Raw genomic sequence first — 12962 nt, forward strand, 5'->3', positions numbered from 1 at the left:
TTGAGGTGGAATCTCATTTCCTGTAACTTGCATCCATTGTACCATGTTCTACTCTCTGGAGCAGCAGAAAACAAGCTTGCTCCATCCTCAATGTGACATCCCTTCAAATACTTAAAGAGGGCTATCATATCACCCTTTAACCGTCTCCTCTCCAGGCTAAACATACCCAGCTCCCTAAGTCTTTCCTCATAAGGCATTTTGTTTTGTCATCTCCCCACTCTGTAAACAAGGATTACTAGAGGTTTAGATAGAAGATAGATCTGGATCTACCAGTAGGCATCAGGATGATTTCACTAGATTGGTATGGTTGTCTAACTTGCTGTTGTTTAACTCTGTGTGTGTGTGTGTGTGTGTGTGTGTGTGTGTGGATTATCACACGGAGGCTTACCGTTCCTAAATTGTCTGTAAAGCCTGAGGGTGTGATCGTTGGTTTTGCTTGTCCCCCATGATTAAATTGTCACGGAAGTGCCCCATCATTAAAGCGTTTGTGGAACAGCTATTTCTCTGAATAACGGGAACTTCCTTTATGCAAAGAAATGGCTGGTCCGCGAGCGCTTTAATGATGGGATGCCTCCATGATGATTTAATCACAAGGGACAAGCGCGACCAGTGATCACACCCTCGAACTTTACAGATGATTTAGCAATGTTTCAGGAATGGTAAGCCTCTGTGTGATAATCCTCTCTGTGTGTAACCTGTTGAGTTACAATAACACCATGCGTTTCATAGGGTTTTCTTAGGCAAGGAATACTCAGAGGTGGTTTTGCCTTTGGTCCCCTATTTAAGTACCAGCTGTACTTGACCCTGTCTAGCTTCTAAGACCAGACAGGATTGGGTGTCTTCAGTGTACTTAGATCACATATTCCCTTCTCCCCATCCTAAACTCTATTGCTGAAATCAAGGAAGCATAGATTTTTATGTGGAAGGACCCTGAGTTCTGTTCATTTCTGGTTCTTTAATTCTAAGCATATGGCTGTTCTACCAGGTGCTGGTTCAACTTTATCCTCTACACCTGAAATCTGTTCATCCCATGGTTAGTAACTATTGGAAACAACTCACAGTAGACTAACAACCATTTAACAATGGGATTTTCATAGGATATACTGGGATATTCTTTTTACTGGTCGTGTGAATTGAGGCACATCCCAAGAAAGTAGATGCAAGGTACCCCACCCCAATTCCAGAAAAGGTACCTGCTCTTAGAAAAGGGAACCTTCATTTTAGAGGTGGATCATCTCAGTGACATTTTCATAGCTATGTATTACCAGCAGTTCATTGAGAATTCAATTTCTAAAATCTTGTTTCTTTTGAGTGATGATTTAGTTCCTCACCTTTTGAGAAGCCTACTGCATTTTCAAAACAATGTTGCACATGGCATGCAGGCAACCAGTCATACATTAGTTATATAAACAAGTTACATCATGCCGTTAAACATGTGAGTAACAAATGGCAAACTCTGAATCTGCCCAAGTGATAAAATAAATTTCCTCTGCATAATTAAGTTGAGTGTTGTTGAATGTATTGGAGGGAGTGCAAAAGGAAGAATGGTCTTGAATGTAGATAACCTTATGAGTTTTACTTGCTAAGTTTAGGCAGTCATTTCTTTCAATAATGCTGTCAAATTTTCAACTCATATTAAAGAACAGCCTTTCTCTTTGACACTTGCATGAATTTTCTGAGCACTTGCAATAACTGTCACCTTTTGGCTATTCCATAGATCCATATTTTGTGCATTTTGGTTGGCCCAGGACAGGTAACACTGTTTTGTGGATTTTGGATGCTGTTGCCCGTAAATCCCAGTTCATGACAGCAAAATGTGTGAAGCAAATTTATTGTGATCAAAGAAAACAAATAAATGCACAGTGGCATTGTGAAGATGTTTAATTATGGGCTGTATGTGTATCTTGGTTTATGAGTTGTCATCCCACGCTGTATCATTTTGAGGGAGCCAGAGTGAAGCTATTACAGATACTCATTTCCTGGTAGCCACAATGGCAACAGCTTTTTCTCTTAACAAGGAGCAGAGTGCTCAGACTGTATGTTAGTGCACAATCTCGTGTGAGCTGGAGAATGCTTTAGAGCAGCTCATTGCTTTCACTTTTCCTGATAACTTGCGTGAACAGCTCCATTCTTTCCCTCGTTTCCTTTCCTTCCCACTCCCACACACATACAGAACAGTGGAGACTGCTTACAATGCATCTGAGCCCTTAGTATAAGCAGCAGCAGCTTCAGCTTCTTATGAGTGATTATTCACCAGCTTCAGGAGATAACGTACTTTTTCTCCCCTCTAGCAGGACTGACATTGCTTCCCTATCTCACCCACCCCCTTTGCAGATATCTTAATAATTCCTCTTCCTCCCTTTCCTGTTTCCAAAAGCTTCTTCTTTTCTTTGATACAGGGAAGATTCTGATTTGTATTAGCAGACTATAGTCACTATTGCCTATGTGAATGAAGAAGTAAATGTGACTCAGAGCCCAAAGTTTTACAGGTTTTCTATGTTCTGCACTCAGGCAAATCTATTTATCAGCATATCCCATTGATTTCAAAAGAACTTAACTTCCAAGATCACGGCCTTATTTTAAAGATAGCACTGACACAGTTAATTGAAGCAGGTATTTGTTCTCAATGAATTTTTAAGCTGCTGACTTCTCCAGAGGGATGTGAATCTTAGAGATTTTCCAACCTAAAAACCCCAAAGTGAGTAAAGTAATTGGACTGAACTTTCTAGAAAACAGAAGTTGTGCTTCAGTGCATATTGTAAGCAATTTTGAAGCAATCTAGTGAAGATTTCTCCTTGGGGCATGAGCTTTTAGGACAGTGAAAAGCCAGGTAAATCTGTAAAAAAAAAAAAATTAAAGCAGCAAGTTTATTTATTATTTATTTGTTCCATTTATATCCTGGGTTTCCCTAGTGAGCTCAAGGCAAACTACATGGGTTTTTCTGTTTTTTCTCACAACAGTCCACAGTGTGTGTGAGGTCAGGTTGAAAGAGAAAGAGATTAGCTCAAGGTTATACAGGTACTCTGTGGAGGTACTCTGTGGAGATCAGTATTAATTCAGGGACACTACTTTAAGCAGCACTTCCTTAATTGATTTAGTGTAAGGCTAGAGAGTTGGACTGGATCTTGGGGCAAATGTAAGTTCAACACTCCAACCCCACACTAAATCAGTTAGGGAAGTGCTACTGAAAGAGGTGGTTTCTGGTTGGTATTGGTCCTTGAGCCACTGGCTGTTGATCCCTGGCAAATGTTGCTGGCCTCAACATACTAGAAAATGATAATTTCCAACCCCACCATATCAGACAGCCTAAGAAGCACTGAATTAGCAGACAATGCTTACTGGGATTTTATAACTGAAATACCATGTCTCTTCCTATGAGCCTGCCCAGTTTTTATGACCTTTGGGGAAAGGCACCAGCATCACAGGAGCATTTGGTGAAGATGAGGGGAGAGGGCCTTCTCATGTCTCATGTGTGCTCAGGTCAGAGGTAACCATGGATATGTATGGCCTGAGAGGACTGAAGTGACAGTAGAGGCCTTTTAGATTTTGTGTACTGCCTGCCAGATTGGAAATAGCAGGTACCATGTGTTTCTTCTTCTTGCCATATCCTATGTGAGAGGAGCACATGCCTAGTCATTTCCCAGCAGAGAGGGTCCTGTCCTCCTGTAATCTGGGTTTAGCTCCTCCTATTTGCTCCTGTAGGCAGGGACAATAAACAAAAGACTGGCCCCTATATAGGGAGGAGCTAGCCCCCCTGAGCCTCAGTCTTGTTCCTGCCTAAGCTCCTAGCAGGATGTTCTCTTCGAGCCAGCGAAGTTTTTCCTTTCCTCGAAAGCGGTTTGAGATTTTCTTGGCCTTCCCTTCTTCTCCTCTCTCCTGCCTTTCCCCCCTTCCTTGGTGGTGGCTATGGCAGAGGACCCTGAGAGCATGGGTGAAGGGCCATCCTTAACCCAGGCTTCCCTAGCTCAGGGTCTGCCAGCTCAACAGAGGGAGCTGGCTTCAGAGGGAGACCCATTGGGAGGTGTCTGCTGTTGCTCTGCAGCTTCTTTACTACAGCCTTGGAAGCATGAAGAAGACTTAAAATGGCAAGGGCTCCCAGGATTGGAGAAAGGTCTTGGCTTTGCCAATGACTCTCCCTCTCCTCCAAAGCTGCCCCCTTTCATGGTGGGAGCACAGGAGATCTCTGCAAACAGCATTGCAGCACATGGGAGCCGTGGGAAGAGATGGTGAGGGGTTTCCCCTCCATGTCTTTGTTTCTCCATATCACCTCTGCCCAGCCTGTTTAAGGCCAGGGATCAGTGAGGAAACTGGCCAGAAGTCATGGAAACTTCCCTCCTCAGCATCTCTGCCCAGCCAGAGTTCAGAGGACAGGCCAGCCAAAAGCCATGGCAAAGGATTTCTCTGCATCACCTCTGCCCAGCCTGAAATGGCCAAGGTCAGAGAGGCAAGCCAGCCAGAAGTCACAGGAGAACGGTGAGTACCAGGGGCCCTCTCTCTCTAGCCACCAAAGAACCTTTGCCAGATCTAATGCCCTCACTCAGGGCAGGCATTGCCATGAGGCCTCTGCCATGGCCATTGCAGGCACTATGCCTAGCATAAGGTTTGGGACTCTGCCAGGAGGGCAGATGGGGGCATTAACCCTTGGTCTCCCCCTTCCTTCCCATCTCTGGCCCCAATGGCACCCAGGACCCTAACAGGTGTGGGGGATCCTTTTGCAGACTGGGAAACACATGGTGGTGTTGCCAGGGCTCCTACAGATTCCTTTTGAATTCTTATAATGAGATGGTGTGTAAGGAGGCAGAGGACTCTTCCTTTATGTTGTACATCCGCATGGCTGTAAAGGAAGCTGGACTTGGCCCAGCAGGAGCTGAAGCTTCCAACTCTAAAATGGTCTTTTTTGGCTGCCACAGAGCATCCCAAAAAAAGCACAAAATGGCTTCATGTCCACCCCAGAGAGAGCATGGCCTCTGCTACCCACTTCTATACAGAGGCTGGAGGGCCATCTATCGGGAATGCTTTGATTGAGAATTCCTGCATGGCAGAATGGGGTTGGACTGGATGGCCCTCGGGATCTCTTCCAACCCAGGGATTCTTGAGAGACCACATGGATACAAAACAAAAATACAACACAGCAAACTATGATTTTACAATTTTATATAGGAGACTCCGTTTTACTATGCGATTATATTTTATGTGCCTTGAGCTTCCATGGATTTGGTATCCATGCAAAGTCCTAAATCCAACTCCATATCGAGGGCCCACTATACTATTTTAAATTTAGGTTTGTGTTCCTTTGACAGATCCCTTTTGTGGAGAAAATTCTCTCCTCGAAATTAGATACCAGAGGGCTATCCTTGCCAAGCCCCCTGTTCCCATTTCATGACTCCTTAATCAGCAGTTCATTCAGCCGGGAGACCCCTCAGCCTTCATACAGGTTGATGACAGTCTGCTACATGGAGTTGGGGTGATTTTTGAAGTCTCTAGACAAGTTCATCCTCAAAAGGAATCAGACTTAATTCTGACCACATGCCCTGTTAACACAGAGTGCATCTATGCTTCTGCATGGACTCACCAATGTCTGCGAGGTAAAGGTTAATCCAGTGTCTTCTTTGCCTAACCATGGGATTAGTCTTATTTTACACAGGTTCACAGATGTTCCAGTAAAGAACTGCACATTGTTTTGAAATTTTAATTGGAGGTCAGACATTAACATTCCTCTTTCAGAGTGGTAAGTCTTAATTACTACAAATGAAATCACCTTAATATCACCTTCATTGCTATAACCAGTTGACAAGGTGATCAGTGATAGGCTGGAAGCTGCCATAGGTCCAGATTAGATCAGGTTCTATTCTGATTGATCACATAATCCACTGCTTAGGCAAGTTCTCATCAACTGCTTCAGGTTTTCAGTGGCTGACCTGCTATAGTCCATCCAAGATGACATTAAGAGGGGACTTGACCCAACATGGTTATAAGGCAGGTGTCTGCCATCACGTCGTTTCTGCTCCATACAAGAGCAGCTAGAATGGCAGCCATCCTCACATTAAGAGGCTGTTGAGGGGAGTTTCCAACAGGGCCTGCCCACCAGACATCGTTTTCCATCTTGGGATGTGAACACGGTCTTAAAGGCTCTGACGGTTGGGCCGATCAAGTCCCTTTGGGAGGCCTTCCTCAAACACCTCTCTCTCAAGGTCATCTTCCTCAGGGCCATTACCTCCGCCAGATGGGTGTCAGAGTTGGGGCCCTGTCGGTACGTAAAGACATGTGAATTTTTAGGCCAGACTCAGTGTGCCTTCGTCCAGACCCTACCTTCGTGCCTAGGGTCTACTCAGCCTTTCAGGTGTCACAGGACATTCTCCTGCCTTCATTCTGCCCCGATCCTAAGAAGGACTTGGGAAAGACCTGGCATACATTGGATGTGTGCAGAGCCCTCAAAATCTACATCAAGAGGACTTCAACCTTAAGGTCATCCGAGATGTTCTTTTCCTTTCGCCTGGGCTCTTTGGGATGCAAGATACCAGTCTCGACTCTGAGTAGGTGAATCAGGTCTTGTATTCAAAAGAGCTACTGAACTCTTGATCTCACTCCACCCGAGGGGTTGATGGTGCACTCAACCAGGAGTGCATCTACCTCTGTGGCCTTGACCACTAGCGCCTCCCTGTCAGATATTTGCAGGGTGGCCACAGGGAAGTCTTCTTCGACCTTCATAAGACATTACAAACTGGACGTGTCTCAGTCCGCAGAGGCGTCATTTGAAAGGAGGTTCCTCCAACAGATTGTGTCGGGGGCCACAGTCTCCTAGCAGCACCTCCCTCCCAGTTCGTGAGGGCTTTTGTAAATCCCAGATTACAGGAGGACAGGACCCTCTCTGCTGGGAAAAGGAACGTTGGGTACTTACCGTGACACGTTCATTTCCTGCAGAGAAGGGTCCTGGCATCCTGCCCACCCGGGTGCTGCCTGCGGCCTCCGACCCTGCCTGCCTGTTGGTGGACCTGCCTTGTTCTTCTTCTTGTTGCTGGATTGGTTTTTCTGAGTTCTTGTTTGTTCTTGGACTAGTTTTTTCTAAGGTGTTCTAGTTAACCCTTAGCTGATGTTACTAAAGTTCAGTTCCTTGAGTACCTTACTAGTCGCTTGGCTTGTTATTGACTGAGGTTCAGGGGGGCTAGCTCCTCCCTATATAGGGGCCGGTCTTTTGTTTATTGTCCCTGCCTACAGGAGCAAATAGGAGGAGCTAAACCCAGATTACAGGATGCCAGGACCCTTCTCTGCAGGAAATGAACGTGTCACGGTAAGTACCCAACGTTCCTTATTCAGAGCCACTACATAGTCCTTCAATTGGCTTGGAACTATGTGGCAATGCCAGCTGCAGGTATTGACCTTACATCTCTCCAGAGCAGGGGTAGGCAACCGTTTTGAGCTGGGGGCCGGGTTGCTGTTCCTCAGACAACTGGGGGGCCGAAGCAAAAAAATAAATAATTAATTTTTTTTAAAATTAAATAAATAAATAAACTGGGACAAATGTAGGACAACATTTTCCAATGGTGGACACTTTTTTTAAAAAAGTGGAGGACACGCAAAAAAAATTGCTGATTTTTTTAAAAATGTTAATATAAATGCATCTTTCTGAGGCGTCTATAGACAATTGCCCCCGTGCGCGAGAGGCCAAAGGCCCCGGCAGCAATCGGCGGCAGGACCGGGCTGGGGCCGGTCCCAAGGCCTCGCTGGGCCGCATCCAGCCCGCGGGCCGCAGGTTGCCTACCCTTGCTCCAGAGTATCAGATGATATGCTTTCCCTGGATTCAGATCCACTGGCAGGGCTCTGTTGTGTCCCACTGGAGTTTTCTGATAACCCACTGAGAACCAATTCACTATTCTGTCTTAATTTCTTTAAATATAGCATTAAATATTTAAGTGGGGTGACCTAGGCAGATGGATGTGAGAGGGGTTGAAGGCTTTCATGACTGGCATCCCGAAAAACCCACATAGCCCGAAAAACCCACAAAAAACTAAGTGAGAAGGGTTGTTTTCCACATTTGCTTCCATCGCTCTTATGCCATCAAAGTTCCCAAAGGAAAACTTGAAAATGTTTGCCGCTGTGGAAGATGATAAATAAGTAAGACATATTTTGTGAAATTAAATGACACACCTGAGTTATCTGTCTTTATTTGTCAGCAGCCATGTATCATCTTTGTATAAGTTCCGTGAACAAAACAGAAATTTCTTGTGGTTTGTCATAGGAAAGGATTTGCTGTGGTACTTGGATTTAAGTAATTTCCTGTGTGTCACTGTTGTACTCTTTGGGAATTGCCATTTGGCATGGCTGAGGAGATTGTTGAAGACAGTGAAGACAAAGAAACCAACTACATCTCCTGGTAGACTTTGCAGTGAGATCTTCTTAATGCACAACTCCAAACCAAAGCCTTAAGATCCTCACATGGAATAAAAATATTTCTGATGCCTCAGAATGAAAAACTATTATATTTCTTTCAAACTGTGACACCTCTCATGGGATGTAAATTCGGCTGTCTAATCCTTTCTATAAATTCAGCCATAGCTCAGCCACAGATAATGTGTGTTTCACAGAACAACTGAGAAAACGAGTGAATAGGGGAAAGTGAGTGACTGACACAGTAGAACAAGGATTGATCAACAGGTAGTCCTCCACATATTGTTGGACTGCAACTTTCATCCATCTTAGCCACCATGACCAGTAGTGAGGGATATCGAGAACTGTAGTCTAGCAACCTCTGAAAGACCACAATTTGCTTTACAGGAAAGGAAGGTGTTGACTTGTGGACTGTCTTTCCCCACAATGCCTTTTTGGTTATTCTTTCTGATAAAAGTGGCAGATTTTTGGGATATGAGTGATTTGGGGAGCAGACAAAAGGAAGGACTTTTTCATGTAATGTGTAATTTATGGAAATTACTGTCAGAAGATGTGATGATTACTAGCCAAGATGCCTTTAAAGGAGGGACTTAGCACATTCATGAAGGTTATGTCCTATTAATGACATAATAGGACATAGCCTTGATGGCTCTGTGACACCCGTTAGATTCTGAGGGAGTATGTCACTGAATGAAAGCCAGAATGGTATACTGGTTTGAGCATTGGACTACAAATCTGGAGACAAGGGTTTGAATCCCTGCTCAGCCATGGAAACCCATTGGGTAACCTTGGGCACTTCACACACTTAGCCTCAGAGAGAGCCATGGGCAAATCCCATTCTGAATAAATAAATTGGAAATTATTTGAAGGTGCACAACAACAACAACATCACTGACTACACATTCTTTAGGAGCAACAATGGCACTTTGTGCCTTGTGGGTTGCCTTTGGGCATAACTAAGTTAGACCTGGCCTTGAATCTGATTCTTCACACTTTTGATTATGTTTTGAGTTTGACTTTGACCTCTTTGTTTTTATATGTTAAATGAGGTGCAGCATAACAGTAATAGTCTCTAAAATCTCAGAGGTTAGTAGACTAAATTTAACTGCTAGGCCCAACTAGAGCAGACCCATTGAACTGATGGAAACTAGTTGAGCCAACACATATGTGTGCTCTGTTGGTTCAGCAAATTTACTTTATTTGGGACCTACAGTTGGATTTAGTGTAAGACTAAAGTGTTGGATTGGATCTTGGCAGTGATTTAGGCCCTAGTTTTCTTATGCCTATTCATGTAACTTGTTCACTGTACTGTAGCTCTGGAGCAACAGGTCATACTATTTTAATGTTTATAACAGAATACTTCAAATCATCAGAGTATGTGAAACTTGAGCTTGCAGTTTCTTTTGTTCCTAGCCACAACATTTTGCCAATTCTGCAAAGTAAATACTTATGACTATTGTCCTCCTCAAAGCAGGAACTGATCCCAAGAAGTATTCAGTTCTTTGGAGAGCCCACCCATAAGATTTCACATGTGGCACAACTACTATCAAAGCAGCTAGGCGCCGCAGCTGTGTAGTTGGTAGCTGTTTTCTGCTGACTCTCTTCATGTCACCTGTGACATATCACAGCTGAGAAGTGCCACATTATCAAAATAGTTGAGTAGAGTGTATGGACCACTTGGTCATCTTCCTTCTCTTTTGTTGCTGTACTAAGGTGAAGGGAATGGAGAGCAAGGCTAAACATACTTTTATTTATTTGGTGCAGTATGTTGTTTCAGGCAGAAATAGCAGAGGGGGCCCCAACTAGCCTTCCTTGGGAGAGAATTACATATCGTGAGCGTAGTCCCTGAGAAAACTTTCCCCTGTGCCCTTACCAACTATACCTATTGTGATGGTGGGACCAAGAGAAAGCCTCCCACTCTGATCTTAAAACATAAGAGATACAGTCTTTCAGATAGTTTGTACTTAACCTGTATAGGGCTCATAGGTCATAACCAGCACTTTGAATTGTGCCTGTAAAAATACCAGTAGTCAGTGGGGCTGTTTCAGTAGAGGAGTTAGATGTTCTTGATAGCCAATCCTAGAAAGCAGTCTGGCCACAACATTTTGGCTTGCTGCAGTTTCTGAACATTTTCCAAAGGCAACATCACATAGGACCTTATCACACTAGACAGATTCTGCTCAGAAATGGGATTTAAAAGTAGAAAAAAATAGAAATGCATGATGTTTTTCAGATGATGTTTCCTCCAAACAGCAATAACGTGAAAATAAAGCAAACAGAAAGTTGACAAAAATGACACCTTTTTACTTTTTGGGAACTTCCCAACTTTGGGAACTTTGCCAACTATCTGTTTGCTTTATTTTTGCGTTATTGCTCTTTTGTGCAAACACGTCTGAAAAACATCCCACATTTGCAGGGTTTTTCTACTTTTAAAAGTCCGTTTCTGAGCAGGATTCATCTAGTGTTATAAGGCTCATAGAGTGCATTACAGTAATCCAGATGGGCTGTGTAATGGAGGCTTGGGTTTCTAGGAATGGGTGCAGCTACTGTATGAGATTTAATTGGGCAAAAACGTGCCTGGCCACCACAGAGACCTGGCTCTCCAAGCTAAGGGTTGAATCCAAGAGCATGTCCAAGCTGTGAACCTGAGATTTCCCAGGAACACCTCTGTTTTGTCTACATTAACCTTTACTTTGTTTACCCTCAGCTAATCCAGTTGCAGTATTAGATACTGATTTAACACTGAGACAGCTTCCTTGGAATTAGATGGAATGGAGAAAATAGGATTGTGTGTCATCAGTGTACTGGTGTTGCCCAATCCCCAAACTCAGCAATTTCAGGTACAGTAGATATTAAATAGACCGAAGGACAAAATCAAGCCCTGGAAGATTCTGCAGGTCATGGGTTTGATCAAGAATCCCCACTTTCAGACTTTGCCCTTCCAGGAAGGAGCAGAACCACTGTAAAACACTACCCCAGATTCCATCCCAGCAAGGTTTTTCAGAAGGATACTATGGTTGATGGTATGAAAAGCCATTGAGAGGTCCAGCAGAACCAGTTAGGACACAAGAAGCACTGTATGACAGATTGTTAGAAATCCAATGAATGTTGGCACTTACTGTTATGAGTAGCATTTCCCAGTAAATGTCAAGACCTTTGGTAAATAATCAAATTTCATCTCTATTTCCATCATTTACTTGTAAAATATGACATTTACTAGTTCATGCTGGTAAACCTTTAGAAGTGAAGTAATGAAATGTGGTTCAGATGTTTTCCTCTGTGTGCTATTGTTTCTCTATGACTGCAGATGCACCAGTAAATCTGCTCTAATTAATCATTGTTGAGTATATAACAATACAGTACTGAGAGGCAAGGGCAGTGAAAGGCAGGCAAATGACAGTGGAGGCCACTGCTCTTGAGAAGGTCTGCTATTAATGGACAGGCAAACCTAATGTGAATCATTGCTTTGTTTAGTATGCCCCCAAAACAAAGTACATGAGACATGAGATTATTCATTAAAAAACAAGAGAGAAATGAAATATAAATTTCCTTGACGGTGTCTGGATTGAGATTTACACTAAATATTAGAGAAAACTGTATCAAACATCGACCTATAACACCAATATGAATAATATTAAAACAAATTTACTGGTAAATTATTAGAGTAAAGTGGAATTTATTTGCTTTCCTGAGGATTCCATTGCCATCCTTTTCAGATCCCGCACTTTTTAGTGGTGTGGTAAGCTTATATCATTAATGTTTTGTTGCTTAGTCTTCTTCTCTGCCCTTTTTTGCTGCTCAGTCTAATTTTGGATACCTTTTTAATTTACTAACAGTCTTTTTTTTATCAGTCTTGCTAATTAACCAGGCACTTCAGCAATAATGAAAAGGGCATTCTGAAGACCAAAGCAAGTGTGCACAAACATCAGTGGATATTTGACAACATTAAAGGAAGTCAAGCAAGGGCTGCTCAGCTTGAATCAATTGTGGAATGAAAGATGGACTTCACATGAATCTCATTAACTGGACACTAATTATAAGAAACATTAGAGAAACACCCAGATAAGACAAGCTGGTGCATTCCTATGCATAACACAAACCCAAGAGTAGATGTGTGCAAGCCCCACTTCAATAAAAAAGCACAAAGCATACACACTATGTGTGTCATGATTAGTGTTCAGTCTCCATAGCTAGAACAGAAGTAATACTTCCAGTGCTGATACAATGGCTTCTAATTCAGACTGAAGTCAGGTGTAGGAACTGGATGCCCTGGGCAGAAGTAAGAGAGGGAGTCTGGGCGGCATGTGGGTTTCTCATATTGGGTGACCAGACATTGGGAAATAGAGTGGACAGTTTTGTTAAACCAGTACATCAATACCTTCTGTAAATGTGTTGGGGTATTGCTCATCACAGTGGATAGATGTGTCTCTAAAGGGATCACTGGGACTCTACAGGAGCTTTCAGGCAGTTATTTGTTGCATCATCCTCTAGCATGTGGGAGGTGGTTGGGATTGTGGGTGATGAAATAGAGGCCATTTTGCCATGTTCACATTGCTCACTTTGCCATCCTGCTTTCC

At 43.3% G+C, this 12962-nt stretch overlaps 2 protein-coding genes across 8 annotated transcripts in view; one reads left to right on the forward strand and one right to left on the reverse strand.

Moving 5' to 3' along the window:
* BAIAP2 (BAR/IMD domain containing adaptor protein 2) overlaps positions 1–12962 on the forward strand; it is a 165040-nt gene that overhangs the window by 114539 nt on the left and 37539 nt on the right. The gene's annotated exons all lie outside the window — the stretch shown is intronic.
* Positions 1–12962, reverse strand: part of LMTK1 (lemur tail kinase 1) — a 225955-nt gene that overhangs the window by 27525 nt on the left and 185468 nt on the right. The gene's annotated exons all lie outside the window — the stretch shown is intronic.

This window comes from Sceloporus occidentalis, unplaced genomic scaffold, assembly GCF_023333645.1.
Source record: "Sceloporus occidentalis isolate IW3139 unplaced genomic scaffold, rSceOcc1.0.p SCAF_1, whole genome shotgun sequence".
Classification (NCBI taxonomy): Eukaryota; Metazoa; Chordata; class Lepidosauria; order Squamata; family Phrynosomatidae; genus Sceloporus; species Sceloporus occidentalis.